Genomic DNA, 7,305 nt, shown 5'->3' on the forward strand with positions numbered 1-7,305 from the left:
TCCAAAACTGGACAAACATAAACTCATGTTGTCCTTCATTCTTCAGGGGCGTCATGTCTGCCCTCAGACGGTTTCTGCTCTTGCAGCGGCAGCTTCAACATATTTTTCCTACGTCTTGAGGTTCCATGCTATCATTATGGTCTGTTTCTTCTTCACTGCCACTTTGATGATGCAAAAGTCTTTTGGATCTTACTAAGCAGAGGAAAAATACCTTTACCTTCAAGTTTTATGGGTAGATGTGTAGGCTTGAAAACACATGATCCTTTCACATCATAGATTTTTACACTCATGCATTAAACATGTGCAACTCAGTCATGAAGGAATAAAAAATGAAATTTCAGACTACAGTCAAAAAAAAAGCATAAATAAAACTACACCATCACTTGGTAACTTTACACAGCGGGCTGTTTTTTTTTAGCTGCAGTTACAACATGTCTCTGGAATTAGGCACAATTGTGTGTTTTTTTGGTAAGGATGTTGATTTATGATTACCATTATCAGTCTTCCAATAGAATTGTCTTCTCTTGATCCATCTATACCAAAATGTCTTTGATTTAATTTTCCATCAATTTTTAATTTATGCTCAAAACTGAACATTTATATTCTAATTTAAAGCTGTTATTAACCCTAGAACATTTTGGCTAAATAAAGTTACTCCATCACTTCTGTCGGGTAATTTTTACCTGATATGATATACCCAATAAAAAGTATTTCTCATAAAAAATAGATCACAATATGACATCACATGATAAATTAGAGTCGTTTTCCTTTACATTCTGTAACAAAATGAAAACACTAGATCCTAAAAAAATGCTTGAAAATGACAGAAAAAAAGGAATTTGAGAAGAAAAAAAACTGATACTGGAGACTTGTCCTCTGCTCCACCCATTCCTGGGACGTGTGAGACTTTACCCAAGGACCCATACTGAGAGAAATGTAACATATTGAAAATCATGTAAAACTTTTCCACCGACAATAGTGCTCTATGGTTAATCAGAATCTCACAATGACCTGTGACCATTACCACCATCGAGCACCAGAGGTTTTATCATTTAATGCCAAAGTGTCCAGCAATGAGCCGAGAAGGGAATATTCCTCTTCCTTCAGTAATAATTGGAATTCATTCCAGTATCGGATTAGATCAGTGTGATAGCATGACTACAGCTGTGAAAAAAAACTCTTGCTCTGTTTTTACTGCTAAGATTTTTTTTAACAGTGATAGTAATCTAGAGGAGGCTGTGGGATACATCTGAGTCTTTACTGATGGTCTGAAGGATGATGATGTAAAAGTCGTTGACACCAGCTGAGGAGCTAAACCAAACACCAAAAACACGCTGCAAACTATATGAAACTCACAAAGAATTCAAACCTCATTTTTAGATGTTCAAGATAATTGACCAGGTTTGAAGTTGTTTGAACTTCTCTTTGGTCTGCACCTTTTTAGGATTTTCTCAAAATTGAGAAGTTAGCCTCCACTGATATCCCATCATCCCTTTGTTTACACTCTCTCCTGCTCTCCCACCAGCTTATAGCCCCTCGCAACTACTAACCAATCGTACAGTTTTGATCCAGATTCCAGCTCAGACAAGGAATACAAAGACGTTCATGGATCTGTTTGTCTGACAGTGGTTGCATCAGAATGGAGCGGAGCTGGGAGACTTTGGTCCGCCCCTGTCAGTAGCTGTGTCACAAAGCTAAACTTTTTCATCTGCTCCTGATTCACCACAAAATGTAAAAAGGAATGCTACATTATATATTCATCCTTCATTATGAGAAAAATGCTACAAGAACATGTTAAACACACCAAAGACACCATCTCATCCGAGTGGGTCTTAAAGACTCAAAAAAAACTCAAATTTCTCCGTCATAGTTTGGTTGAATTTTTAAAAACATTATTTGAAAGTTCAGTAGCTGTTGACAAGTTAGACTCTCATTTACTCTCAGTGTTTTGGAAGCAAAAGTTTAGATTTTATGAGGATTTATTTAGATGGGTCGACTTGAACAGAGATGCTATTCTCATTTTGTTAATATTTGTTTAAAAAAAACTACAATCAGGAACATAAACTCTAAAAATGGTAAATGGTGTATACTTATATAGCACTTTACTACCTTCTTGGAAGGGCCAAGGTCTACAACAAGGGTGTCAAACTCAATCCCAAAAGGAACCAAAGTACAAAACACACCTGAGGTCGTGGGGCGAACAGGATAAACATTTATTGAACAGTCTAAAACTACATTTTTAAAACTTTAAAACTGTAACTTTTTAACATAATTATGAACTACATATATAACATTACCTGTGATAATGCTAGTGTGAATGCGTAAGCTGAATTTGATGCTGAAGATGCTGAAATTGATAGTTGAAAACGAAGAAGCTGAAAGCCAGCTAAAATATTAGCTAAATTTCAAATTAGTTTAAAAAAAAGTTGACTTTGACACATGGTCTACAGTCACAGTCCCATTCACACCCACTCTGCTGCCGAAGACTGACACCAATCTGCAGCACCAGGAGCATGTGGGGTTCAGTGTCTTGCTCAGTCAGTTCAACACACGAGTGTTCAGAGTGACAACCAAACCTACAACCCTCCCATCAGAGGTTGACCACTCTACCTCTGTGCTTTAAATTAGGGGTCTGCAACCGTAAACACTTAAAGAGCCGTTCAGGTTCCCGTCGACCACGATCCAGTAGGAGCCACCAACACTGGGTTCACAATGGACGTGGAGGCCCCATGAAGCGGAGCGCACGTGACATCACCTCTCTCCTGCAATTCACTCCAGACGCGCATTTTTACTTTTTTTATGGTGTTTTATTGTGAAAAATTGGTTAGAATTGGAAAATAAACTGGATTTTCTCATTAATCTTGATGTAACTTCCTGTCATATTGACACGGATCGCTCGTGGTTCGGGCCGAAGCGATCCGCTGCACAGCGATAGCGTTCAAACAATTTACAACACACATTCCACATTTTCTCACAACAAACATTTTAACTCAAACTGTATTCATCCCTGTTATTAATCCCTATTATTATTCATCCCTATTATTAAATATTATTAAGCAGATTGTTCTTTGGGATTTGACTGAACTGAATGAAAACATTTTAAAACCCAATAAACTCCTCCATTCTTTATGTGTGACTCTGTGAACCTCTGTGTCCTGCTGCTTTTCAAATGATTTCTTGGGCCAATCTGTGCTATAGTCCAAATCACTTATGGAGGTTTGACTGGTTTGACTCTGTCAAAGGTTTGATTTGAGTCTACATCTTCTCCTCAGTCTCTTCTTAGCTGGTGCCTCCTTGTTTGGAATCAGTCTCACGTCTACCTTCTCAGCTGGACTTCAGGTCTTCTCTGTCTCAGTGTTCTTGAAGCCTTCTCTCCTTCTCTTTGATGTTTTTAAAAAGGATGAAAAAACAGGAGAAAGGAGGGATTCAGACCAGCAGTCAGGTGGAATGACCCAAACCTTGCATTCCAAAACAGCAGCTGTCAGACCTCACTAAATCCAGACACAGGTGTGTGCAGGTGAGGTCCTAAAAGCGAGGCAGTAGTGGCTAAGGTAATCAGAGTAAATCCTACTCTGATGACTGCTGTCAACCTTTTCTCTGCACTGGTGAAACCTCTTCTCCGCGCTTGTGGGAGTATTCTTACACTCCTGTGACCTCTCCTGTTCGCCTCTGAGAGTATTCTTACGCTCCTAAAACTAGTTCTGCCCCCTGGTGAGGGACTGTGCAATCGTGGAGCTTCTCCTGAGCCCCCGTGTGAAACTCAAGATTGAAGGAAACAAAAAACCCGGGAATACCCACGTATTATTCATCTTTCAAATGAAAACTAAAGTGAAAAGAGGGAAAAGGGCTGCTTTATTGATTTATCCATTTCTAAACTACTGTAGTAAAACTAATCATTTTTGATGTTCACATTCTTTATAAATCCAAAATGAAGCAAACACCATAATGAACATTTAAATTCATTTTCTAAGAAAAGTGTTCAATCATGGGGTGGAAAAACACAAAAAGAGGAAGTCTTAAAATGAATTTAAACATTTGTTATGTGTTTGCTTCATTTTCCATTTTTCTAAAAATGGTAACATCCGAAATTATTAGTATAATTGCATAATTACAGTAGTTTAAACATTGATAAATAAATAAAGTAGTCCTTTTTCCTCACAAATGATACTCTGGTATTTCTGGGCATCTTTCCCTTCAATGTTGACTTTCACATTAGCGTGCAGGAGAAGCTCCACGAGCACACAGTTCTCCACGAGGGGGCGGAACTAGTTTTAGGGGCGTAAGAATACTTTCACAGGTGAACAGCGGAGGTCACAGAAGCGTGAGAATACTCACGAGCGCGGAGAAGTTCCACCAGCGTGCAGGAGTAGAGGAGGGGCGTGGAGACTGTCCTGCGCCCGTGGAACGTTCCTTGCATGTGTGGAGTTTGATACGTGCTCGTTGGAGACTTATGGTGGAAAATTTAAAGGCATATCACATGATTCACCACCTGGACCTCCCACTCTGACCCGTTTCCTACGCTGGGATCCACGTTTGTCTGACCTCCTGTCAAGACTGGCTGTTTTATCCCCTCCAAACACCCAGAGTTCACAGGTATTTCCTCCCTTTGGTTCTTGAAGTCCTGAAGAAGATAAGAGTTCTCATGTTTGGTCCAAACCAGAGTTCAGGTGAACTTTCACACCTGCAAGAGGACCATCAACCAGCTCCAGATCAGAGCAGGACCAATCTGATCAGACCAAGATGAAGTTGGGATCAGACCAGGACAAACCTGCCAGAGGTAAGCCATCTGAGCTTTGATGCTCGGTTGAACTCCTCCCACGTTTCCTGAAGCAGGTGCTGCTGCTGAACAGGTGTAGCTAATGCAAGGATAAAGTGTGTGCATCTGTCTCTGCAGCTGCTAAGCAGTAGTGAGCGAGCGGTGTGGAAATGTGTCTGTGCCCCTCTGATTCTCACGGGTTCCTTTGTGATGGAGCTTTTGTCTTACCTGCAACCATAGAAACAACATCCCAGCCTGTGGCAGCAGAAATGCATCTTTGTTGCTTGAGCGTTCTTTCACCGTCAAATCCCAGCAGTAGCAGATGGTCCTTTTGAGAAGCAGAAGAATGAGGAGTGATGCTCCTGTCATGTGTGGAGGGAGAGAAGACTCGCAAAGTTTTCCTCCTGTGTTTGATCGTTTAAAAAAGCAAAACAACATTACAATTTAGAAATTAAAGCACAATTCCAGAAGACAAAATTGTAAACACACACACAAAAAGAAAAACAAATAAAAAGGAAACATTTCAGGAAGACAAGTCATTTCCAGAATTACAAATGAAATGTAAGAAATGTAACACAAAGAAATTGGTGATTGGATGATGATTTTGTCCACCTTTTCAACAGGAAGTTATTTGTTGCAGAAGATATTTATTTAAATTCAATTCTTATCTAATCTTTATCTGTAAAATCGTTCCCATGGTCTTTTAGTGACAATCGTGTCGTTTTAGCCAAATCAAGAAGCCTGAATCATTTTTTAAACTGCGGAGCAGAGATTCTTCATTAGAAAGTTGATTCTGGGTTGTAGGCAGGACTGTTGGCAGTGAAGTTAGCTCAGCTAATTTCCCATCAGCCCTTTATTTACCACTAGCCTATAGCACCTCACAACCCCTAACTTTATGAGTGTTTTAACATAGCAAAAATACGGCAAGCGAGATTGTAGCATCCAGTTATACAGTTTAGATCCAGATTCCAGCTCAGATGAGGAAAATGAAGACGTTCATGGATCTATATGTCTGTAAGTGGAGGATTTAGAATTGGAGCAGACAGGGAGACTTTGGCCCCGCCCATTTCCGTTGCCGTGTCATGAATCCAAGGTTTTTCGAGCCATGGGTTTTCATCTGTTGAATAAAGAAACATTCAGAAACACAGGTTAGTCTTAAATAATTTTATGTATTTCCTCCATCATCAGAAAAATGCAACAAGAACATGTTAAACACACCAAAACCTTTTTTCCATCCAGTCCTTCGGCTCACCTGGCAGATGTTCATTAATTGGCACCTGCTGTCTATTCAAGACAGAGGAGTTCACACCAAGGTAGGTGGGAGCAGAGCAGCAGGCCAGGGTTTTAAGTTGGTGTGGTGCTGGTCTGTTTCAGTCTCTTTTACTCTCTTACTCTGCAGGGTTTTCTTATTTTAGCTTAGTCTTAGTTTGCAGGCTTTGTTTATTTGTTTTCTTAGTTAGTTTTGGTTATGCAGACATTAACAGGAGCTGCTGACTCTGATGGTCGACATGTCTGGGTCAGCAGTCTCTCTGAATTATTTTACGTTTAGCTAAGGTTTCAATTCCCTTTAAGTTTGTCCTTTTTTTAACCCGTACCCCATATTTTGCTCTCTCATTTCAGGACACAGGGTTTCATTTTATTTAATAACCTGTGCCCTTTATCAGGTATTGATATTTCCCCTCTATTTAAATGCTGAGTTATTCTTGAAAAGTTCTTGTTTTATTTTTTGTTCTATTTAAAGGCTAAGAAGTTACAAATTATTTACATTTCTACCAGTTGTTTTTTTATAATCACTATACACTTTGATTTAGTTTTCTATCATAGTTGCTTGTTTCTTTTGGTTTGATGAATGTCGTGCATTCACTTCTTCACTTTTTATTCTATTTCAAGAAGTTTTTATTTTTAAAAAAACTATTTTCCATTTAATTGAAAATCTATTCATCTATCCTCTGCTCATCCAGGACCGGGTTGTGAGGGCGACAGTCTAAGCAAAGATTCCAAGATCTCCCTCTTCCCGGCCACTTCCTCAGATCAATACCCAAATGCTCAGTATCGCACAGCCCTAGCTTCTGCTCACAGCCGCTGCTGAAGCTCAGCGATTGCTTAATCAACTCTTTCCAACAGTTCTGGAGAAACATCTTTTTTCTCATCTTTAAAACTCAAACGTCATCATCCAATCAATGATGTCCCATAATACCTACTTACCTTTTCCAGTTTCTTTATTTGTTTCATTTTTTAAATTTTGTTTTAATTTATTGAATTTAGTTCTGTTTTGTTTTACTTTTTTAATCGACCCTTTTCACGTGACATCACACAAAACGGCGAGTGTGCAGAGTGACTTCTGTTATATATTATGTCTTTGGTTTAGGAAAGCAAAGATGAAAGCTGTTTAAAGCAATTTTACCTAAATAATAAAAGGTAACCTAAACACTAAACGTAAATTTGTACAATATGTATTTTCTAAATGTCCTCCCTGGTTGTATTTCCTCTCATAGATCAAATGTCAGTATTCCTCCTGCAGAATCCTCCACAGCTGCTTCCCCAAAATC

This window comes from Oryzias melastigma, linkage group LG3 (assembly GCF_002922805.2).
Source record: "Oryzias melastigma strain HK-1 linkage group LG3, ASM292280v2, whole genome shotgun sequence".
In the NCBI taxonomy this organism is placed as follows: Eukaryota; Metazoa; Chordata; class Actinopteri; order Beloniformes; family Adrianichthyidae; genus Oryzias; species Oryzias melastigma.